Raw genomic sequence first — 25,890 nt, 5'->3', positions numbered from 1 at the left:
TACATCACTGACTTGACCTCTGCGTTTTCAACCAAGCTCTGTGGCTGTTCGTCTAGTTGTCCAATCACAGCGAGGGTTTCCGAGAACTGTGGTGAGCTGAGCACGGAACGCTCGCTCTCCCTGTAGTTTACCTACCTCTCTCTATCCTAGCTCGATTACAGAGCGACCACACAGCCTGCCCAGCACGGACAAAACCCCAAGTGGCCTAACACACATCGCTGTCTGACTTCGTTCAAAATGTATGGTTTGTGTGCGTGTCTCACTCGGACACACAATATACACAGAGAAACAACAACACGGACGCATGGTGTTAGACGCAAGCTTGCGGCAGACGCTCAAGCTTTTAGTTGTTATATCACAGAGCTGTTAATTGCTTAATTCATTATCATGCAGTCCACCTGTACAGAAGCGGAGGCATTTATTTATCCACTTATGATGTGTCTATAACACATACATCCCACTAAGCTACCCAAAACTGAACAGAAGATTACATGGATTAAAGCAGCAGTATGGTGTATCAGTGGCCAGTTTGGACACAAATAACATGGCAGACTGTCAGGAGTCTCTGCAAGCATGTCTGGTGAGCACGCGCTGTGATTGGCCAGTCTTCGCTTTGACTGGCAGTTCTGCATGTTTGCACACACACTTGCCCATCAGGCAAGTACAGGTCAAGTTCTACATGGCTAAAGTTCATGCCCAAAAAGTTAATCAAATTATTCTTAAATTCATAGACGCCTGACAGTATGTACGTTGTGGATTCAAATCCCAATCATGACGATCTGCACTGTGTATCAGTTCCCCTCTCTCCCTCTCCCCATTTCCTGTCAGTCTGTCTGTAGGCCAAATAATATCAAAAAAATGAAACAAAAAAACAATGATAAATCCAATCGATAACTGTCGACCTGCTATTTGTAAATGGTAGAATTTTTTGTTCTTCATGAATGACCAATAATATTTAATGTAGACCGTTGCCTCCTCATTCAAAAGCACTTGCCCAAAGGAAATCAATAAATTTAGGCTTTTATATGAAATATCCCAGACTATTAAGATTTATGGAAGATGCTTCTGAACACACTGCTAGTTTGACCACTTCAAATGCTCCAATATTAAATAATAACCGAAAACATCTACAAGCTCTCAATGCGAGTGCTTGTGGATTGGCTATTTTGGCTGCATGAGCAACATGCTTCCACAGAAGACATGCCGGCGTGCTTCTATGGAATCCAAATGGCTGAAATCGTGGCATGGCGACTTTAATCCATGAGATTAAAACAGAACAGTGGTCTGGGTTGGTTGTCTAGGGCAGTGGTTTTCAACCAGTGGTCCGGGGACCACCAGTGGTCCTTGAGGGGGTTCCAGGTGGTCTCCAGCTAAATGATGGAGAGTTGGTACTTGGTAACCAAATGGAACTTTGTACATCTGGAACTCTTGAGAGCGTAAAATGAAACCAAATGAACCATTATGGGTCCATTTGGGTTCATTTCACGCTCAATAGTTAAATTATTGTTAAACATCTGCTTTACTTAATTTACAAGAAGTCTACACAATTAGAATTTGTCTATACAAATGGACCATTGGTTACCAAGTCTACAACAAATATTCTTTACTTCGGGTTCCGAGGGGCTAATGTAAATATCGAATGGTGGTCCGTGGCTCAAATGCCAAATAAATAATGGACCTTCATGAAAAGGGTTGAAAACCACTGGCGCCATATCTTTCCTCAATAGACAGGGTTCTGAGATGCCCAGTGTTTAGGGGTCGATCTGCAGGTGTCACACATGGCGACAGAATTCCCAAGCCGCAGATGGCCTGCGCTTCAACCCACCACAAGATCGGATTTGGCCAAAGTAATTTACAGCTTCCATAGTACAGGGGGGGGGGGGGGGGGGGGTGTATTAATAGCGATGGAATAGGACAGTTGAAGACGTGACAAACAACATGGCACAACATCAAGAGGTTGTAAATTTTAAAAATGACTGGCCCCAAGGGCAATAAAGAGACCACCTGTTTGGTCCTGCCTGCTGCCCTGAAGGTTACTGCGGTGATTCTTCAGGGTTATCTCCGATACATGAAGGGGTGAAATGAAACTGAAGAAGAGGCCCTCCGTTTAATAGAGCTACATTTTGACAGCAAGACCAGTTGACAATATTTTCCCATTGCAGAGAAAGTCAACCACGACACAAGCTACCTATTTTAGGGCCGGGCGACATATGGATGGATGTTATGCCAGCGCTGTGGTGAGGTTTTGGTCAGTTAAGCTTCATTACGTTATCCTAGGAGTAGGACCCAAGTAGACATATTTTAAAAGGATGCCTTAATTATGCCTTAAAACATAATTGCCTTCAACAACAAAAATCCAACATACCTTAAATATTGTATTTATTTTAGAAATAGTCCATGTTTTACTTAAGGGGGACAACGCTGTCACAAGTTGATGATGTCATGTGTGGTCCTCCAGCCCTATGGAATGTATGGAATGCATGTGCTAATAAAAGATCACTTAATACTTAAAAGTTAATATGAGCAATATATTTTAAATACGTTTTGTATTCCATACATTTCACAGCCTAGGACTGGACCACTCAAGGACAAATGACATCATCTGCTTGCGACGGGCATTGTCCCCCTTGAGTAAAAGTAAGCTAGTAAATTAGTTTACATGTGTTCTTGAATCTTGCTTAATGTAAATCGCTGTGGATTAAGAGCGTCTGCTAAATGGTAAATGGTGCATTTATATAGCACATTTATCAAAAGGCACTTTACAGAGATTGGGTGAAGAATTCACCCATTCACACACACACACACACACACACACACACACACACACACGGCGACAGAAACCATGCAAGTTACCAACCAGCACATCAGGAGCAATTAGGGTTTCAGTGTCTTGCTCAAGGACACTTCGACACCAACTCTGGGGGAGCCCGGGTTCGAACAGGCAACCTTGCGGTTACCATCCAGCCACTCTACCCCTGAGCCACCACCACCCCACTGCTAAATTGTAAATTGTAAAAAATAAAAAAATATATTTAAGGTAGATTTACAAATCTAGACAGGGATTAGCCAAGGATACGTTTAAGTAAATAAAACTGTAAAAAAAAACATAGATCATAATAAAGAACAATCTCCATCTGCCATCCTCACTATTTTTTTTAAAAACATTATAGACAAATTAAAGATAATTTATATTCTTGTCACAATGCGATACCATCCGTCCTAACATTGATAGGGTATATTTGGTCCCAAAAAAAAGAAAACGACAAGACATTTTCATTTTGTCCATCGATATGGATGCCCCAAAGCACTACTATTGACCCAGTCAGTCTGCAGCGCTGGCCCACATGAGGAAATTACACATTCTTGTGTTATTGTTGAGGACGGTCCAAGTGGCCTCAACAAACAGGCCGCTGCGCTCATATGTAGCATGGATGTGGTGTGCTGTGTGTAATGTTTTCCAGAGTGTGGCTGACAGACAATCCATAAAGGATCTCTGTGGTCGCCACAGAGCTTTCCCCTGCTGTGCAGCGTTGCCACATTTATTCACAAGAGAGACAAATAAGCGAACGAGGTCTAATGAAAACAATCCCAAAAGAAAGTGACTCTAATAACAGGCCACATGAGCACGTTTGAATGCATGGGCAGGCTATTTGAAAATGGTCAATCCGGGGGGAAAAAGTGAGTAGAGTAGCCGGAACAGTTCGATCCGGGCATTAGTGTCGAAGTGTCCTTGAGCAAGATGCTGAACCCCTTCTTTTATCCCGATGATCAGGTTGGTGTCTTGCATGGTTTCCACTGCCATCGGTGTATGAATGGGTGAATGTAATGCACAATCTATGTAAAGCGCTTTAGATAAAAGCGCAAACAGGCTCAAAAACCGGCAAACCACCAATAATTTCCAAGTAACTTTACAGAAAAAGCCCAAAGTCGCTTTCGTTTATACTAAAGCAGACATGGCAACAGTGCTGCTGTGGTGGGCTTATATTATATTGGTCAGCACCACAGCACAGGGCCGACCCAGGCTCAATCACCGCTGACAGGGCCCGTGTTGTTGCCATAGCGATCGGGTATCCCCCTGGTGAGAGCTGGTTAGGAAAGAGCAAAGCCTCATGGAACATTTCGACTTGGTGCGTGTCTGTCTGTCGAGGTACAACACTCCAAAGATTCATATTTAAATCAAAGTCTCATGTGTGTGATTAACAGGAATACATTTATTTTTAAGAAAGGAGTAGTTCACCCAAAAGAAGGACTTATTTTCTATCAATAACACACGCCACGAAGCCTTGAATTCATTGGAGATTTTATTTTGTTTTTTTTAGCATTGCTAAGGCCATGATTTGATGACCGGGGCATCGGTCAATAGGAGACTCCTAGCAGAGACTCTGCCAGTCATCAAATTATTGGCTTAGGGAAGTGACAAAAACTATATATTCTCCAATGAATTCAAGGCTTCATGTGGGTGTGTATTTAGAACTTGGTACTTTAAGCACTTGGGAAAAAAATCAATTGTCCATATTCTGGGGGTGAACATTCTGCCCAGAAAATGGCTGGTCTAAAAATCTCTGTGAGATTGTAGATCGGCTATTCCCGGCGACGAGTATTGGTTTAGACTTTAGAGAGGAGGGGGCTGAGTTTAGACCCCTGGGGGACCCGGGTCAAATATAGGGCTTAAGTGGTCAAGCTTAATTTACACTCCCATCCCATCGCACGACTCCAAGACTATGGAGTATAAATAATCCTTTAGCCTGAGTGTGTGGTTGCTCGGTCATTTCAATTCAAGGGTCTTGCTCGCTCTCCAAGGTAGTACGAAATGATATAATTCGTACACAAGTGAGCTGCATATACATTGTTGGAGAAGTTTTGGAATGGATGGAGAAAATTGAACACAATCAGAGACACAGCAAGTCTTACAGAAAGAAAGACGTCAGTAGTAGTGATGTAAGTTTTTCAAGATCACAGTTGAGAGAGAGAGAGACACACACACACACCGACAACAGCTCCGTTGGTTTCAAATTATCTCCCAGTGGCCAAAAGGTCATGTGTTTGAGTGCTGTGGGGAGCCAGCAGGCAGGAGTCAGGACAGGGGGCTGGTGGTGGGAGCTAAATAAAGCCATGAGCTCAGCAGCAAACAGAGTAGACAGAGACAGGAGAGACACACACACACACACACACACACACACACACACACTTTGTGATTAACCCCACACTAGCTTCAATCCATCACAGCTAGCTATATAACATATCATGGCCCTGGTCCCAGCTATGGCTTATAATATGCTGGGTGTTATAGTGTGTCCTTAAAAGAAGATGGACTGGTCTTCAGAGAGACAGACAGAGAGGCCATTTGAGTATCATGAGAGAGAGAGAGAGAGAGAGAGAGACTGATGGAGCAATGCATTGAACTGTAAAATACTTTTCGGTTAGACCTGTAAAACAACTCTCTCCAAAAGGTGTTCTATATTTCGCAATCACAAAAATGTAGCCCGTGTGTCCTGTTTGTGTACGAGAGTGAAACATCCCATTATATGAGACAGAGAGACAGAGAGAAATGTCGCCCCGGCTAACAAACTAACTTGGCAACAATATATGCCTTTGATCCCCAGTATGGAGAAAGCTTCTAAGTAGCCAGCCATGATCATAGCATAGGCCCCTGGGCTGACTGACTGCTGGAGACGGAGTTCCTAAATGGACACAACGTAGCAAAAGTGGTTACTATATTACTAACCGCATCAACAAAACCCTGCTGATCAAAGAACAACAACTCTAGTCTATAGCATGACGCGTGCACACACACACAAAAACCCGAGCAAAATCATGTCTCAAAAACTAAAGACACACGAGTTTTTTGAATTGCTAAGTTACCCGTGCTAGCCTACGGAGCTAATAATACCTCCACAAAGTCTCCGAAAAAAAAGAAAGCCCGACAGATCTGTCCCAACTCACCGCCATTATAGCCCCGCTACATGGCGGAGGGACTGGGAGCCTCCGCGCTAATACACGGGGGCTCGGAATCAGCAATGCACGGCGAAAAAATGCCAAATATGACAAATATCCCAAAAACTTCAGGCAGGCAGCGCGGTTCACTCAGGCAGCTAGGGGCAGAGCATATAGCAGCTGCACGGAAAGGAAGGGGGAAAAAAAGTTGTTGCACATAACAAAGAACTTTTTTTGCAAAAAAGGACTAAACCACTCACCTTTACAATCTGCTCTCTCGCCCTCCGCCGTTTTAGTTAGAGGCACGACTCAACGCAACGTATTATAAACTCCAACAGCAGGCAAGTTTTTAAGAAGAGTAACCGAGATGATGTGTGGTTATTATTATTCCCTCGGAAAGATTTCCCTTGTTTGACACGGCGGGGGGAAGAGAAAAGGCGGAATGCCAAATATGAGTTTGGTATGAAATCAACGCACACGGAGCCGAGGAAAAATACAGAGGCGTGGTTTTAGAAAACACGCTCACACAACAGAAGTTAGTCGAGCCAAACGCAAAACTCCTCCTCCATTGACATTAACATGATCATGCAGCCTCTCATTGACTTTTACTTTATCCACAAACTGTTGAACCGAAGCACTATAATATATTCAGAGTTATTTTAAACTTAAGTAAAAATATTAATAATGCAAATGTGGAAACACTGTTACAAGTAAAAGTCCGGAATTGAACATTTACTTCAGTAAAAGTAGGCCAAACTACCAAAAGTAAAAAGTACTCATTATGCAGAATGTCCCATTTCACATTTCTTTCAAATGTATAGCCTAAAATGTATGAAAATAGAAGATCTACAAGCTCACAGTGCGTCACATGGACATTGTGAGCTTGTAGATTGGCTATTTTCAAATTATTGAAATATATATACAGTATAGGGCTATAGTGGTTAATGTATGTTTTGTAATAATAATCAAAATATACAAAGTAACTATAGTTACTAAGGTTTTAATTCTATTCTAGTGGAGTAAAAGTATAATATTTGCCTCTGAGTTGTAGTGGAGTAGAAGTAAAAGCACCTCAAAATTATATACACCACTGGTAAATAGTAAATACTGACACTAAGTAGGTTACCCCATTCATTTTACTAACACTATTAGTCTGTTTTATTTAATACAGTTTTCAAGTGTAATGCTTTATGGTGTTGTCCACAGTTAACAGTTTCGTATTGAGTTGTGCTTGAAATGTACTGTAATTCTCCAAACTGTTCATAAATACATCAATCAATCAATCAATCAATCAATCAATCAATCAATCAATAAATAGTATTCATTTAGTGTTGGACCCCTGGAACCCCCTCAAGGACCCCTGGGGTTGCCCTGCCTGAACCCCAGTTGAGAACTATAGTGGTTTAGATTTAGAGAGTCCATAAACTATTGAACCCAAGCAGCAACAACGGTAATTAAAAATATATGCTTAGGCTAATAGTACAGTGCCCATAGGGGGGTGATCAGGTGTGATCAATTGGCTAATAAGGGGCGAGGTTGCGCATCATTGTGGTGGTGTGGAACACGTGCGTCAAATGCATGCCACACCCAGTCATTATGTCTGTGTCCCGGTATTTGCATGCATATAGTGAATGGCAGATCGAGTGGCAAATCGAGTGGCAAAGTGAGTGACAAAGTGAATTTAATGTTGTTTAAAGTCATTTCATGCAATGAAATAGGACTTTGGATGTAACTCAGTTTGGATGTATGGGCTGTCAAGGCCAGACAGTAGTTATTTGCCACTCAGTAGGCATTCCTGCATAACTTCCTGGTATGATGATGATGTCATGCGCATACCGTCTATATGGAGTTATTTGTCAGGCATGCCCAAATATGGAGTCTATATGAAGATGTCAGAACACATTGTGATGTCAGATGCCTTACCTGTCCAAGGCCTGGGCAGAGGCCTTGTGTGGCGGTTCTGGACAACCGTGGGTCCGACCGACTCAAGGCCGGGCACTGCAACTCCCAGTGGTGTGGAACGTGTGTGTCGAATTTTAAGTCGGTGGGGCGAATGGTTCTCGAGTGGATTAGAGACGTATACACATAGAGACTTGGTGCATTAATAGATAGATAATAAAACACATGACATAGAACTTCTAAAGCATAAGTCTGGTCTTTTATCTATTGTAGTATTATAAATGGATACCGGTATGTAAAAACAAAAAAACAACAACATTGGAGTAACACTATGTATTCAAATGAAAAATACACACACAAGGCGATGGTATGCATGTGGTGTATGGTTAGCATATACAGTATAGCTCAGTGGTTCCCAAACTTTTTCATGTCAAGGACACCCTAATTAGCCTGTGGACCCCCATTTGAAAACATATGCCAGGGACCCAGAAGATCTTTACGGCTCTAGCAGTGATTCTCAACCCGTTTAATTTCAAGGACCACCAGTTTGACATGCATTAGTCTACGGACCCCCCATTTAATGGCATTATACTATCTCCCCGATTTATATTGTAAAATCACTGTTAGTTTAACTCTGAGAATATACAAATTATTACAAGCTATCATTTAGCTGGGGACCTCCTAGAACTCCCTCAAGATTCTCAAGAACCACTGGCATACAGTATAGACACAAGTATAACCTTGATAATGTCTCTGAATATGGATTGAGTTAACAGAGCAGGGACACTGACTTTTTGATACAGTTCAAACATCATACTCAATTTATCGAAACTGATCAATATCACAAATTCACGATTATTTCTAACCTTAGCCTCTAATAGCAGATCTACAAGTTCACATCACTCCACTACATTCCAAAGACAAATGTTGTAATCTACTCTTGGACTACTATATAGGAAGGGGAAAAAAGGCCTTGAAAATGTTTGTAAAATCTTTTAATGTTTTTTGGAAAATGTAATTATTTTGATGCAGCAACGCACCAATACTGAGAAGAAAATATACTTTGTAATTTGTACTTTTGACTCCAGTACTTTAACACCAAGTAGCCTACACATTTGACCGAGCAACATTCATTTGTTGTGGAGTAATATTTGACCAGGAGTATCCAGTACTGGGGGTTGTTGAAAGTCTTTATTTTGAACGCAAATGTTGATGTAGTTTTAGCTTTTTAATACAATTCCATTTAGTTTTGGTCACATTTTAGCCATCTGTCTGGCAGGCCTTGATGCATCATAATGCCTGTGTCACATTTTCATATACTTTTGTACTTTTTCTCAAGTGCATTTTGAATTCCAGACTTTTACTTGTAACAGAGTATTTCTATATTGCAGAATTGATACTTTACTTAAATACCTACAAATAATAGTAAATAAAATAAAATTATTTTGTACATTTTCCCACTACTGGGAATGTGGTAACTAGCAAGCTCATCGTGCAATTTTAACAATGATTCTATTGTAACATAACATGTAATGATCCAGGAACACCAAATCACAAGACAGACAGACAGACAGAAGTAATACCCTATATGTTTCTCAACTACTGGACAATAAGCCCCTGTTTCCAGTATGGTACATACACACACTGCACAGTGCACAGTATTACTATGAATGCTGTGCTCCCTTATGACCTGTAGAGGGCACTATTGTCCCACGAATGGGCTCTAAAACAGTGGTTCTCAAACATTTTTGTCTCAGCCAGGTCGCCCCTGTAAATAACCTTTTCGTTCACGGTACCACCTGAATGACATTGTTACTTTACAGTAACAAATGCATAGAAGGAAGCATGAGGTCAGTCCGCTGCCCCCCCAGGTTGGCAGAGCAAGTGTAGTGCCCAGGATTGACACTGGGTGAAAAAAATGGGTTGCAAAATCGTGGGATAAAAATGTAAAAGAAGAAAGTATTTATACAAAAAATAAAAAATTGTGTTTGTTGTCACCATCCGAGTTAATTGGCTTTGTCCGAGGCTTATAGGTCTTTAAATAAATACTTTCTGAAACTATAGGAAAAATGAATGGGAAATTCACTTCCGGGCCGCTCGTGCCGGGGCGGGACTGAGCCGCTCTAGGGAGGTCCTCGATGCCCGTCCCACTGGGAGGAGACACCAGGGCAGACCAGGGATCAGATGGAGGGATTATATCTCTGGCCTTGGAACGCCTCGGGAACCCCCAGGAGGAAGTTACTAATGTTGCTCTGGAGAGGGAAGTCTAGAGCCCCCTGGTGGAGCTGTTACCCCCACGACCCGACTATGGATAAGCGATTGAAGATAGGATGGATGGATGGGAACATTCACCAAAAATAGCTGAGAATAGCCTCACAACGCACGTCGTGAGCTTGTACATCTGTTATATTTGGTTAAGAGACTATACTGTAGACTGGAAAAGAATGCACTGCCGGCGCCGAATAAAGTGCAATTAAGTGACATTGATAAATTCCAAAATATTATCAAAGTATTCTGAGGCACCCCTGGACACCGTGTGGTGCCACGGTGCCCACTTTGAGAAACCCCTGCTCTATAATGTCTACTTATATAATAATAAGTTATATAATAATGTTAACTTTCACAAACTCCTCTTCCTTCTGGCTCCAAAACTATGGAATGCACTTCCCAGTGCAATCAGAACTGCAGACTCATTCTCTGTCCTCTGCCGTAGTCTGAAAATCCACCTCTTCAGACTCCATCTTAGCCTGCAACCGCAACACTTGCCGTAGCACTTGCCCTAGCCTCGGCGGCCTTTACACAGGTGTGTGCAAAGGCTCAATTCATATAACTTAGATAACATTTTATGTAGACATAGCACTCTATAGTGTATACGCATAGTTGCATAGATATTCCAGTGTTAGGTTCTTTAAAGGTTAGCTTGCTTAAGATCCTTGATGACTATATGTGTGTTTGATGCATTACCATGTGTTGTTCTTGCTTACTGTAAACCGTCTGCTAAATGACTAAATTGTAAATTGTAATAATCTGCACTTGTTGTATTATGTTTTTAATTAGAAAGGTCAACTAATAGATACGTGGGCCGTTATGTTATGAGATTGAAAACATCCCACAATATAATCAACAACAGACAAAACTCCACCAACCACTTCTAAACCTAGTCTCTCCACCCCTGTAATTAAGAGGACTCTCCTTGTGAATGTTTTTCTAAGCATCATAATTGCTTTGGCCTGCACCAAATTGGCCATCTCTGGCACTGGAGGAGGAGGATGCGTTTTCTCCAACAATGCCTTCTCTGCAGACATGGCCGTCTGCCAGGGTTGATCTCATTATGGAGTTCACAACAGAGCAGCCTTGAAGGTTCACATCAGGGCAGTGGGGGAAAGTAACTAAGTACTAGTACTGTACTACTTACAATTTACAATGTAGGCATTTAGCAGTCTTAATCCAGAGTGATTTACAGTAAGCACTAAGCAAGAACAACACATAGCCTACTACTACTAATACATAAAAATAATAAGAGTCATTAAGGATCATACGCAACCTAAGAACCTTACCTAACATCCATCTAACGTATACAAATTCAATCTTGGGGTATTTGTAGTTTACTTGAGTATTAACAATTTCCAATATTTGTATTTTAGGATTGAAATATTGTACCTTTAGTCCACTACGTTTATTTGAAAACTTTAGTTACTAGTACCTTGTAGATTTGGATTATTATTACAAAACATAGTCTACATGAACCATTTCAGCCCTGTGCATACTTCTGGTAAATAATAAAGAATGTGAAATTTGTATGGATTTCAGAATTTAAATACATTTCAACAGAGTACAGATTTCAAAATGTCAATATTAAACTATAAGTAAGACACAGTGTCAAACAACAATGTAAAAATAAAAAAACAGACCTGATGAAGACCCACACGGGTCATAACGCAGCTTAAAATAAAATAAAAAACCTTTTCTACTGAAGAAATGTGCCTCACGAAAAGAAAGTTGAGCCAGAAGGCAAAGCTCTCTGTCTACCGAGCAATCTTCGTTCCTACTCTCACCTACGGTCATGAAGTGTGGGTCATGACCGAAAGAATAGGGTCGCGAATACGAGCGTGCGAAATGAGTTTTCTTCGACGGGTGGCTGGCATCTCTCATATAGAGATAGGGTGAGAAGTCACGCGAGAGATACTCGGAGTAGAGTCTTCGCCTGAAAATGAGCCAGCTGTAATTAACTTTCCACAAATTACGATGTGTTGCAAAGAAATATAACAATTCTATTGTCCATTCAAAACCAATTCAATGTGATTCATGTGAAGCATACTCACATAATAAAAATATATAAATAAAAAAATCTAAAATAAAAACACTATTAAACCGACAAAATCAAAAGTAAGGCTAATAAGGCTATCAATTAACTTATTCTACAGTCAGGCGTTGTAATTCTCAAACAAAGGTGTTAATAATAATCTTATTATCTGTAATGATTCTGTGGGCTGAAGTTGGCCCCTTCTGCCACCAGTTTGACACCCCTGGTCTATTCTAGACCACCCAACGTGAGAGGATGTCTATGTATGTTCTCTTTCCCGTTGTAAATTGCAAGCTCTATCAGCATCCATGGACTTTTTAATATATTTTAAGTTCCCTATATATAACTTTGAAACTCAAGGATGTATTTCACATTAATTTACCACTTGAATAACCCAGCTAAATGGAGTGGAGTGGCATATCCTGACATTTTCAATTACCTAGTGAAGTCTCCAGATGAATATATTAATGATTAGTCTTGCAAGATGCTGTTTAGATCATTTGAAATGGCACAATTTGTACTTTTGGTACTTTAAGACCACTGGTGGTGAAACCACCATTGTAACTCCAAACTCCATTTTAACCATGTTAGACAAATTGAAAACAGTTCTGGTGACTGATATTGTCCTTATAATGCACAACGTTTTTTTTCTTCCAATTAGGCTACTATTGTTTTTTTATTAAATACATTACAATTGTAAAATGAAATGGAACAAAGTAATTGAAAATAACAATTCCCTATTGTATAAATAATCTGTTACAAGTACAAGTTAAGTATTCAAAATGTACTTGACTAAAAGTACAACATTATTGGCATCAAAATGTAGGCTTACTTAAAGTACCAAAAGTAAAAGTAATTGGGCAGAATCTCCCATTTCACAAGATTTCAAGTGTACACAATCTATAAACAAATCCTCTGAAATAGCAGATGTACAATTTTACAGATTGGCTCTAGAGGAGGGGGGATCCTTAACAGAACCACGTGATGATCACGTTGCCTAATGGTTTTGCCTCAATCATGAGCTGAGTTGTCATCAATGCACTCTTCCCCACAACAATGTGTTGGTGAAAAATGAGATATCAGGTAGGCCTAAATCAGTAACAATTTAGTGTTTAGCCTACTATTTTATTTTACATTACACTCAACAACAATCTTATGACTAATCCGCTTAATTAAAAACAGTCATCAGTTAGCTAGCCAATTTGCATTATTAGTGAACATTTGTCACGTGTTGAGTTTTGCCTTAGGCTAGTGCAGTCTGTGCAGACGTTCATCATCACATTTTCTTTCAAGGAATTATCTACGTGCCAGCTAGCCAGGGTAATTGTAATTGTAATTCTAACAAGAATGGGTCTGAACGAAGCATAGAACCGCCGGCGATGTTTAAAATTGTGGTCGGCTATTGGACATTATATTGTTTCATTTTAATTTTGTTTGGGACAATAAGAAACAGCTTGATTCTTAAAAGGTCAAATGGCAAATAAGGTTAAACATAGCTCACCTCACACATGCAGGACCACTTTGCCAAACCTTTTTTGTTTCTTTTGTTTTCGAATACATCATGCATGGAATTACCTCGTTGTCATTTTGGAATTGAATAACTGCACTAACACAATGTTTCCACCAGGTGGCGGACTATATCTTGATGGAAACCTATCAGTAGCCCTATGGTAAGAAAACACTTTGTTTAGTCTACTTTTTGTATCCTTTCCTATTAGGCAGTGTTAAAGTAACTAAGTAAGTACATTTACCCAAGTAGCCTAATGTACTTGAGTACACTTTTCTTTTTCTTATTTCCAATTTTCTATATTTTCTTGTACTCCACTACATGTCAGAGGCAAAAATTGCATATTATTTTAAAACTTTAATTACTAGTTTTATTATCACAAAACATTAACCACTTCAGCACTATCTACAAGCTCACAACGTGTCCCTTAATTTGCACGCATTTGTAAGCTTGTAGATCTGCTATTACTTTAAGTACATTTTGATGCAAATTAGTTTTTAACTTTTACTCAAGTGAATTTTGAATACCAGACTTTTACTTTTAACTGTGTTTTCGTTGTGGTGTTGATACTTTTATGTAAGTACAAAATGTGAGTTTATTGGGATATACATAGTATATTGTTGACTAATTTGAGAAACCAATTGTTATGCTGACAGTTCAAATTTAGAGGAAATCCTGAAAAAACAAGAGGGTGACCGCACACGCCAATAGCCAGAGTGCCAATATTTTATTAGGACAGCAGGTAAGACAAAAATGAATCCAATGTTTCGGCGGTTAAGCCTTCATCAGGGAATACAATTGCAATACAGAATATTTAGGTAACAATAATAATTAGTAGGTGAGGTTCTGACGCACGGAAGCTTGACGTCAGACTGAAGACAAAGACAAAACCAAACACCCAAATCACGTCGATAAATCTGTGGGGTTTTTCAGTGGCATTGCAGTCAGTGGCCAGTGCCATTGGCTACTATCAGTGGTGGAAAGTACATTTACTCAAGTACTGTAATTTTGAGGTAAACCTTACTGGAGTATTTACACATTTAAATGACCCAGTTCAGCCCTGTATCCTAATAAAATATTGGCACTGTCTATTGGCGTGTGCACTGTGTGCACTGTGTGTGCACTGTGCAGTCACCCTCTTGTTTTTTACAGAGTTACTCTTCTCCCGTGTGCCGGCACCGCCACAGGGACTTTGGTGTGCGTTAGCTTCTTTGTACACAGTTAAATTAACACCATGATGTCTGTGAAGTAGGCCTATATTGAAGGTTTGTACACAGTTAAATTAACACCATGATGTCTGTGAAGTAGGCCTATTGAAGGTTTGTACACAGTTAAATGAACACCACGTGATGTCTGTGGAGTAGGCCTATTGAAGGTTTGTCACTGTGTGTGCAAGCAACTTACACTGTGACAGTCCCAACAAGATTATCACAACTCTTCCATGTCTGCTACAAGGAATTTGCATGACACATTTTGAATCCACTCCCATTTCAGACAGACAGACAGACAGACAGACAGACAGATGCGAGCGAACGCACACACAGGTGCAGTGTGAAGAAATGGGAGTTTATTGTGGTGTCAGTGGGTCATTGCGTTTGTGTGTGTGTGTGTGTGTGCGTGCGTATGTGCATGTGCATGTGTGCGCGCGAGTTTGCACAGGGTGTGGCTACAGAAAATCAGTAACAAAGATATGACATCTGTGTGTCATCTTTGTGAAATCTGTGTGTAGGAAGAGAACACTATAAAATCCACGTCTGTATCATTTTAGATTTTTAAATGACCGAAATGTATACAGGACTGAACTGGGTAATTTAAATTTGTAAATACTCCAGTAAGGTTTACCTCAAAATTACAGTACTTGAGTAAATACTTTCCACCACTGGTAGTAGCCAATGGCACTGACTGCCACTGAAAAACCCCACAGATTTATCGACGTGATTTGGGTGCTTTCGTCTTCAGTCTGACGTCAAGCTTCCGTGCGTCAGAACCTCACCTACTAATTATTATTGTTACCAAAATATTCTGTATTGTGACTGTACTGAAATATTACTTAGAAAACGTAGAGAAAAACTGGCAACCCCTACCAAATATTTGGCGACCCCTCTGGGGGTCACTCACGACCCCCAGGTTGAGAACCATTGATGTAGAGTGTTTGTTCATATGTTTGTATTATGTTGTGTCAGCATTTTTCACTCTAGAAAACTAAATAAAAACTAAGCTATGATTGAGTAAAACTAAGACTAAATATGTTGACAATGTTGTCAACAAATAAAAACTATAGTCTAAAATGTTAGGGAGGGACTAGTGGAGAAGAGATCCGGTAGAACTAAAAGACAAGTCATTTTATGCTTGGCCGTCATGGTCCGAAAATAGCCGATCTACAAGCCCATGTAGATCTGCTATTTTCGGTATAGCCAAACTATACAAATCAGGCATTACGACGCCACCAAGGCCTGCCAAAATAGCTTTTAGTCGACTACAATCAACTGTAGATTTAGACGACTAAACTCTTGTGATATTTAATCCACTAAAACTAGACGAAAAGTAAAAGATTCCAGAGGACAAAAAATGGGACTATTAACTAAATGTGATTTCATTCGAAAAAGACAATTATGACCAAAGACCACGTCAAAACCTGCTGTCTTAATCAACATCGTAGCCTGCTTCTTCTTCTCCCGCAAGCAAGGCGTCCCACTTCAATGATTACCCTAGAAGGCAGGAGAGTGAGCGTGCGCGCATCGCGCACACGCGCGGTGTCCTGGTGTGACCTGGGTGTGTGTGTGTGTGTGTGTGTGTGTGTGTGTGTGAGTGCTATGAGACAGTGTTATCAGATCGAGCACTCACACCCAGATAAAACCAGAATTTCACAACACTATCAGCCACACTCTCCTCCTGTATAGCACGGCCGACCGGCATAGTAGGCACAACATACAGCAGTGGTTCCCAAAGTGGGGTCCGGGGACCCCCAGCGGTCCTTGAGAGAGTCCCAGTGGGTCCCCATGTGGGCTGAATGGATAGTTAGTAACCAAATGGACCCTTTGTCTGTAACTCAGAGTGTACCATTTGTAATTTGTAGCATTTGTACACTCTCAGAGTTAAATTAGCTTTGATTTTACATTGTAAATTGGGGTCCCAGAGATAGAAATCCCATTAAATTGAGGTCTATCCGTATGTCAAACAAAGTCCTTAAAATGAAAATGGTTGAAAATCACTGATAGAACCATACAAATATTCTCTTATGTGGGTCCCTGGCATATATTTTCAAATGGGGGTCTGTGGGCAAATAAGTGTTCATTTGGGGGTCCTTGACATTACGAGGTTTGGGAAATACTGACATACAGTAAACAGTAACCACCATGCAGTGTTGATTTTGACAGCAAAGTTTGCACAAGATTTTAGTTGACAAAATCTACAGTCGATTTTGTCGACTAAAATGTATTTTGTTGGGTCATGATGGCATCGCAAATGCGCTGGTTTTACACTAGATCGGCTATTTTCAGAGCACAACCCCGAGCACCCAAACTTAAAATTACTTGTCTTTTAGATCTGTCACGATCTGGTGGTGGTGGTGGTGAGGACCCAAATGCAGGACAGCCAGGCAGGAGTAGTGATCAAAACCCATGGTTGGGTATTTTATTTAACAGGTGAACAGGACACAAATACAGAGTGACACTAAACAATGAACCGACAAGGACTGACTGGGGAACAAGACTAATATACACAGGAGGGCTGATTACACATGAGAAACACCTGGGGAAGACATGAACATAGAACCAAAACAACTAGAACAAGAACATAGACATGCAACAGCTAGATAAACAGAACATAGAATCAAAACAAGTAGAACATAACATAGAAAAACAAGAGCTAGACAGGCAAAGTCTGTGACTGTGACAAGATCTATAGTACTCTTCTCCACTATAGTTTCTCCTTAATGTTTTAGTCTAGCTTGTTGACGGAATTGTCAATAAATTGTCAATAAACACAATTCTTTGGGTCAAACAAAGAAAGTAGAAGAAACGGCAGCTTACAGCACTTTTTTTGTTGTTTTTATTATTTTTAATTATAAATATTGTGTTTGTTGTCATGATTTGTCACGACTCGAGTTGGCTTCGTACGACGCTTAAAAGGTCTTTAAATACTTTTTGAAATGTCTATGGGAAAAATGCATTGGGATTCATTTCCTGGGCCTGGTGTGGTCATGAAAGGGGGCGGGACTGCGACGCTCTATTTCATGGGACTCTAACTCCAAAATGTTCATTTTTCAGGAAATGAAAAAAATATATTTTTTCAGGAAATGAAAAAAATATATTTTTTAAGGAAATTAAGAAAACCTTCTTTAAAATGAAGAAAACCGTATCTTTTTTAAACGATGCAATACTGCCACATCAAAGTTGGTGTTGTGACTTTAGATGTTGTCAATGCCTTTCATGAGAAGGAGAGAGGTGGTGGAGTTAGCTGTTTTAGCAGACAGTTTGAGGGTCCAATGGAGTTAATAGGTTTTGTCCAATGTGTATTTCCAATGGCTCAATATTTTCAAACACAGAGACGTAAAGGGTGTTCAAATCAAAAGCACAGATTTATGGAAGAAAATGGTCAAAAAACCATGAACCAAACCACGTCAGAATCTGCTGTCAGAATGGACACTGCGGCCACCACAGCTAGTAGGCTTACACAGCTTAGTGTACATATCCTGTACAATACAGTATATATATATCTGTTGCTACAGTATATTAGCTTTCCTCCCTGGCTTCCTTCTTCTTCTCTCTGGTGGGGGGAGGAGGGCGGGGGGGGGGGGGAGGGGGTGTTGGCCGGAGGCCAAAAGAGGCCGAGCCGCCATGCAGCTGAAACCCTTTTTTTTTACAGGCCAAGCAGGAAGAGAGACTCAGTGAGTGATCGAGGAAGAAAAGAGAGAAGAAAAGAAAGAGAGCGAGAGAGAGAGAGAGAGAGACATTTCGAGCCCTCAAACTTTGCCACTTCTCTCTCTCTCTCTCTCTCTCTCTCTCTCTCTCCCTCTCTTGTTAAAAAGCCATACTGTATATTCGCCCGCCTCTGTTGGCAGGGGGTAAAGCATACCGTACGGCTGGCCGGGGGAGGACGGGATGGGAGGGGAGGGGAGAGTAGGGGAAGGGAACGTCGCTCGGTTCATAGAGTTCAGCTGAGGAGAGAGAAATAAATTCATAAACAACAAAAGAGACGTGACGTCAGGCTTTTAGGGGTGGGGGGGGGCGTCCCACTCAGCCTCCTCCGTGGAAGAACCCGATTGTTCACACAATCGCGCGCGTGTGTGTGTGTGCGCGCGCACGTGCGTACAGTGTGAAATGTGTGTCTCTATGTCATGAATGTCTTTGTGTGTGCGTATATGTTCCTCTCTTTCCTGGTCTTCAAGAAAAGAATCGTGAGGCTTTAGAGCCGAGAGAGAGAGAGAGAGAAAGAGAGAGAGAGAGAGAGAGAGAGAGAGAGAGACCGGTGCATGTGCTCTGTTTTGTCTCTGTGGTCGAGTGTTTGAGAGAGATCCGAGTTGAACCTTTTGGCACGTACTGTATATGTGAGTGTGTGTGTGTGTGTGTGTTTGTGCCCTGTGGCGCTGTGTGTATGTGTGTGTGTGTGTGTGTGTGTGTGTGTCTGTGTGTGTGTGTGTGTGTGTGTGTGTGTGTGTGTGTGTGTGTTTTTGTGCCCTGTGGCGCTGTGTGTGTGTGTGTGCACGTGTCTTCTTAAAGTGATTTGGAGACACGCAGGTATAATCGAGTGGAATTAAACAAAGAACAAACTGTTTCGCATCAGCACGCCAAAGAGGATCGGACGCCTTTCTATTCTCTTCCTCAGTGTGCATAATCTGCGAAGAGGAAGAGAAGATTATGCGTTTTACATTTGCAACTTTTAACGGCAGAAACCACGGGGTTGTGTCTAGAGGGGTGGCGAGATACACACAGAACATTTTGAAGACGGGGAGGACCGGAAGGCGAGCTCCGATTGGCCACTTGGCAGTGTGAGACGTCCCCTGCCAAGGCGGCCATGATTGGCCAGGACTGGCATTCATGGAGCTGAAGGAATAGAGGAAGTGTCTTAGACGGCTGATCCAGGGACAGTGCTAACGTTTTCCATCTCCGCTCACTTTGAGGTTATCTCAGGCAGGGAAGGAGGGCAGCTGGCTGATCCCAGAGCGTGCGTCGGCGTTCGTCCGTTCGACTCTCTTCCTGGCGTGAGCCGAGCGCAAGGAGACCTGGGAAAGATGCCAATAGGCTGAAAAAGCAACACCGTTTGTGACATTCTCTGAGATATACTCCCCCCCCCATTGATTAATTTAGCTGACCCCCCCCCCCCCAGTTGAGGAGGGCTGATAAGATCCCTGACTGTGGGTGTGGGAGAGGAAGGAATGGAGGCAAGGAGACATGGGAGGAGGAGGAGGGTGAAATAAAGATGTCCGAACTGTGGTGAAAAGTACAGCACTGTCTCCGGAGAGACAGAGACAGAGAACTGGACAGAGACAGAGACAGAGAACTGGACAGAGACAGAGACAGAGACAGAGACAGAGAACTGGACAGAGACAGAGACAGAGACAGAGAACTGGACAGAGACAGAGACAGAGGCAGAGAACTGGACAGCACAATGTTGGCATCTGCTTGGATTCCTAAACAATCTCAGAGACGATTTCGGCCCCCCGTCTTTTTCCTTTTCCTTTCTGTTCTTGTCGTCTATTGATTGGCGCGGTCAGACGGGCACAATATGGAAGAGGAGACAGACGTCTTGATGTGCCATCTGTGTGTGTGGCAGCAGTACAGTAGACAGATCTGTGTGTGTGTGTGTGTGTGTGTGTGTGTGTGTGTGTGTGGCAGCAGTACAGTAGATAGGGGTGGCGGAGGGGTTATTTTGCATGTTAGACGATTAACATACAAAACTCTCTGAGTGCTCCCAGCTGCTGTGTCACTGATTATCACCGCTCTCTCTCTCTCTCTCTGTGTGTGTGTGTGCTCACGTCACACGACTCAAGGTCTCTCTCTCTCCCCTCTCTTTCGTTTCTTCGCTTTCTTTAGCCCAACCGGTCTGTAACTCCTTTCCTTTTTCTCTTTCGCTACCCCTCTCGGTCCCCCTCTCTCTCTCTCTCTCTCTCTCTCTCTCTCTCTCTCTCTCTCTCTCTCTCTCTCTATCTCTCTCTCTCCCTCTCTCTCTCTTTACACCATGTCCCTCCCTTCCTATCTGAGTGTCTGTTCCTCCTGCCCGCCTTCTCTCTCTCTCTCTCTCTCTCTCTCTCTCTCTCTCTCTCTCTCTCTCTCTCTCTCTCTCTCTCCCTCCCTCCCTCTTGGCACAGATGCCAAAGTGGGCAGGCAGAGTGAAGTGAGCACAGAGCAGAGCAGGGCAGAGCAGAGGGCGATCTCAAGGCTGGCAAACAGACTGTGTGTGTGTGTTTGTGTTTTGGACTCGACTACGTGTGTGTGTGTGTGTGTGTGTGTCTGTATGTGTGTGTATCTGTCTGTCTCTCTCTCTCTGTGTGTGTGTGTGTGTCTGTGTACGAGCGCACATACACTTGCCTTTCGTTCGAAACCCAGTTGCTATGTTTGTGCGCTCTGTGCCTATCCGGGAGTCGTTTCTTCTTTTTTAGGGAGGTTTTGTTTTGTTTGTGCACCATGTGCTTGATACGGCAGCTTATATGTTTGTGCGTTTGTGTGTGTGTGTGTGTGTGTGTGTGTGTGTGTGGTTTTCGTGTTGTGTGTGAGTGCACGTCCCTCTGTCACCCCGTGTGCGACGGACAGACGCAGTCACGCCAGGAGGAGGGGATTGTGGGAAAGGGGTGTAAGCGCTCCTCCTCTCTCTCTCTCTCTCTCTCTTCTCCCTCTTCTTCCCACCATCACGGCCCTCTTCTCCTCCGGCTGTCCGTCCCGGCCCGCCGCTCCGCTCCGCTCGCACACAACAACCTCCAGGTACTACCTTTTTTTTAATACATTTCTTATACCCTGTGTTCTGCCTGTGACACCTATTGCTCTCTCTCTCCTCAAAACGCCCCCGTAATCCTCTCTTGCCCTTCGCTTCGTCCTTCGTCGCTGCAGGGTTCTTCTTCCGCCCCCCGAAACGTTACCTTTTTTCGTCGTCGTCGGTCGGTTTGCCACGCCACGCCGCGCGCTCCGCCATGTTGGCTCGTCTCGACTATAGGACACGACGAGGGGAGAAACTTTTACTGGAGCTCGTTTTTATCTGGCTCCTGTTTGTCTGATGTCTGTCTGTCTCTCTCTCTCTCTCTCTATCTCTCTCTATCTCTCTCCCAGTCTCAGTCGCTGTCTCTCTCTCTGCGTCGTCCGTTGCTCTAGAATAGGAGACTCTGACAGTGTGTGTGCGTGCGAGTAAACAGCGTTTACGTGCTGTATTGAGCAGAACAGGTGTGCCTTTGTGAACCATGGCCTGGCAGAAGGCCTTCTCTTCTCTCCGTGATTACTTTATAGACGAGACCTCGGAGAGAGCTAGAGCCAACCGAGGCGGCGCACGGGGCCAGGCCGTCCCTGACTCCAGGGGTCATCTGAGGGCCGTTTGGCTGAAGTTTAGCCGCTAAACGGAGCGAGACCGAGCACATACGCCTACCGGAGGGAGGGAAGGAACCGACCGACCACTCGCTCCCTCTCTGTGGTTCCTTATCGTTATAAGATTATGATGGCTGATACGAAGGCAATATTTACTCTGCTTCTATACCATTCCTGCTTGGGCAGCACACACTGTCTCTCTCTCTCTCTCTGCCCGCTCGTTATGCGTGGCTGTCAGTGGTCTAATGCAACTAAGTACATTTACTTAAGTACTGTACTTAAGTACAATTTTGAGGCATTTGTACTTTACTTGACTGTTTCCAATTCCCAATACTATTACTTATACTGCACTATACGTCTCGGATCCAAATATTGCACTTTTACTGCACTACATTTATTTGAAAATGGAGTACTTTTTCCACCACTGTATATATGTGTGGCTGTTCTTTCACAGGAGTATGTGCGTGCACGTTTGTGCGTACGTGTTACATTTGTATGGTCAGAGGATGGTCGTGATAGCGGCTTAAATACACACTGTAATGATTTTTGTATTTTTTTTTTCTTGAGTGTCTGTAGTATATACGACCCCTCGTGTGCCGGACAGGAAACAAGTAACCTGACGCGTGCCGAAACAAACGCGGGAGACAAAGTGTGGACACCGGACATAACGCAGAGACTCCTTTTAAGATCATACTAGATCATACTAGGTCATAGTAGTTCATACTAGATCATACTAGTTCATACTAGGTCATACTAGTTCATACTAGGTCATACGAGTTCATACTAGGTCATACGAGTTCATACTGGTTCATACGGACATAACGCAGACACCTTTTAAGATCATACTAGTTCAACCTGTATTCTTTTACGGGAGTCTTGTTTGCATGCAGGCACTTTATGTTCAGTACGCAGAACAATTGGTTTATTATAATCACATGGGTGTGTCGTCGTCGTGTCATAAAGAAACGCATGAAAAAAAAAGAGATAAAACAGAAGTGAGAATGCCAAAGTATTGTTCAATACAGTCCCCTGGTAGCAATGGAGTCTGTCTGTGTGCCTACAAGCAGGAAATGAACGTTGCACTCCAGAAAGACATAACAGGATATGTAAATAAAACAACAACCAAAAAAAATGCTGATTGCATCACCCAAACGCAATTTCGACAAAGGGTGGCGGGGGGTATTCAATGCAGATTCGATTACCTTAAGTATCTGCGTATCGCGTGTACAATTAGGAGCCCCTGTAACTACATTGACGTTTCTTTAATAGCTCGACCTAAAAAGGAGATAAGTGTTAAGATGGCGCTTTTCCTGCCACGTGTTTGTAAAAGGCGGTCGATCCGCCCGCCCGCCGCCTTGCACACTGTTTCACAAGCCTTACACCACCGTGTGTCCCTTCAGAATGCATAAACAACACGCTATACTCCCAGATTCTCTCCCTCCTCAGTCCTCTCTCTCTCTCTCTCTCTCTCTCTCTCTCTGCCATTCAAAAAGCGGAGGTTTCAGCTTTGGTGGTGCTATTAAAGTTCCGAATTGGGTCGACATACGGGAACTACAGACGAAAACGTCCCTCTCACACAAAACCACCACCGCTATGTGCCGATTATATGCGGGAGACCAAATGTTGAGAGAGAGATGGGAGTGAGAGATAGAGAGGGCGAGAGATAGCGATAGCTACAGAGAGAGACAGAGAGAGAGAGGGAGGGAGAGAGAGAGAGAGAGAAAGAGAGAGACAGAGAAAGAGAGAGAAAGAAAGAGACACAGAGAGAGAGAGAGAGAGAGACAGAGAGAGAGAGAAAGACAGGAGTGGGAGAGCCTTTGCTGCCTTTCCTCCGCCCCTAGCGACTATCCTCAGATGAACTTATCATGTTGCCTCATAACACTTGTGTGTTTTTCTCCGGGAGGGAGGGAGGGAGGCAGCCAGGCTCACTTCCTGCATTCAGCCCTCAACTCGAGCCCATTGGTTGATATGTCGGCTGTCCGGCTGCAGCTAAAATGTAACAGGAAGTGGCTCTCTCTCATCTCTCTCTCTCTCTCTCTCACTCGCAGGAAGCTAGTGGCTGTTTCATCTTAAAAATGCACTCGCGCGCGCGCACGCACACACACGCACACACACACACGCACACACACACACACACACACACACACACACACACACACACACACACACACACACACACACACACACACACACACACACACACACACACACACACACACACACACACACACACACACACAGATCTCGGATAAGCAAGCAAGAAGCATGCATGTGCAGTATATTGCATATACAGTACATGCATGCACACTATAACATTGTCACTGTCTCCATATTTAATTTGATTTAATATTTAATATAATTTAACTCATATATATTTTTCCATAAATGAATGCCCTAGTACAGCCCAGTTCTGTGAGTCTGTGACTTTAATTAATATTTAACCAACATAACATATAAATACATAAATAAATCAAATCTCCATTAACCCATTAAGAACAGGCAGCAAAAATCATCTGTGTCATTTTAGATTTTCTTTCAGCTAAAAAGCATTATTTTATACTATAGGCTATTCAAAAAATAGCAGATCTATACAAGCTCATAGCATGTCACTTCATGTGTGTGTGCATTTTCTTTCTGGGTACAAAATGTGAACCCATTGAGACCTGCTGGGGCCGATTCTTTAATGTCTTCTAAGCAGTTTTCTGAAAAACTTTACTTTGCTATATCAACATTGTTCGTGTCAAGGATTGTATGCTATTTGGCCGCAGAGCATAACACCCCCCCCCCCATCTAAAAAAAAATTGGATTTTTTTGCCAGGGACCCCGCCAGAAGCAAAGATTTCAGTTAAAAATGTAAATGCAAAAAACGTTCAAAGAAAGCAGATCTGCAAGCTCACAACATGCGTTGCTGCGACACCCTTGCATGACGAAGATGCAGCAACACTACATTCTCTAATTGGGTAGACTTCTTGTAAATTAAGTAATTAACAATAATTCAACCCTTGAGAGTGTAAAATGAAAACAAATGTTGGTTTCATTTTATGCTCTTGCAAGAGTTAAAGATCTTAAAGGGTCCATTTGTTTTCAAACGGTCCATCATTTAGCTGGGGACCACCGGGAACCCCCTCAGGGACCACTGGTCGAGAACCACTGACTTAGAGCACTGGTCTAAGTCAGCCCCCCCCCCCCCCCCCCACTCCCAAAAAACAAAGTAAATAAATAATGGATGCCCGGTGTTCAAGTTTCTAAAGGAATTTGGGACATCACACAGAGCTCAGTGTAAATTACAGTTCACACTCTGTCGATACAGAATATAGCATGCATATAACATAGGGCTGAGAGATACCACTTCAAATCAATATCACAATTTCTTTCCTAACTTTTGCCTCGATTTCGTGAAAATATCAAGTCTATATCTGCAAGTTTAGCTGCAGGTAGTCTCTTGAGACAGACTGTTGACTCTGTCAAATTCCTTAGTTTTGAGACGATGGGTTCCCACATTGAGCTGCAATGCAGGTGTTGGTGAGCTTGTAGATTGGTGATTGACACAGGTTTTTTCACAACATTTTACAGTGAAGTATGATACAGGGATTAATCAGACTCAATTTAGTTGCTTATATAAAAAATCTATTACAACTTTTTTCGTGTAGAATCCTATATAAAAAGATGCCCCTTGATTATTCGATCATAAATCGTTAATGAGCTAGATTAAGTTATTGGTTATATACAGTTTCAAT

General features: G+C 42.4%; 1 protein-coding gene across 2 annotated transcripts in view; it reads right to left on the bottom strand.

The window, feature by feature from the left end:
• The window catches only part of tead3a (TEA domain family member 3 a), a 40,790-nt gene extending 34,388 nt beyond the window's left edge, over positions 1-6,402 (bottom strand). For both annotated transcript variants that reach the window (XR_013964134.1, XM_080764728.1), the window contains exon 1: positions 6,195-6,402. The gene's annotated coding sequence lies outside the window, so the exon portion shown is untranslated. The remainder of the gene's footprint in view (positions 1-6,194) is intronic.
• Positions 6,403-25,890: the final 19,488 nt, after the last annotated feature.

This window comes from Protomyctophum bolini, assembly GCF_963924005.1.
Source record: "Protomyctophum bolini genome assembly, chromosome: 5".
Classification (NCBI taxonomy): Eukaryota; Metazoa; Chordata; class Actinopteri; order Myctophiformes; family Myctophidae; genus Protomyctophum; species Protomyctophum bolini.
The sequence above is the reverse complement of the archived record's forward strand: the minus strand, read 5'-3'. Positions and strand labels throughout refer to the sequence as shown.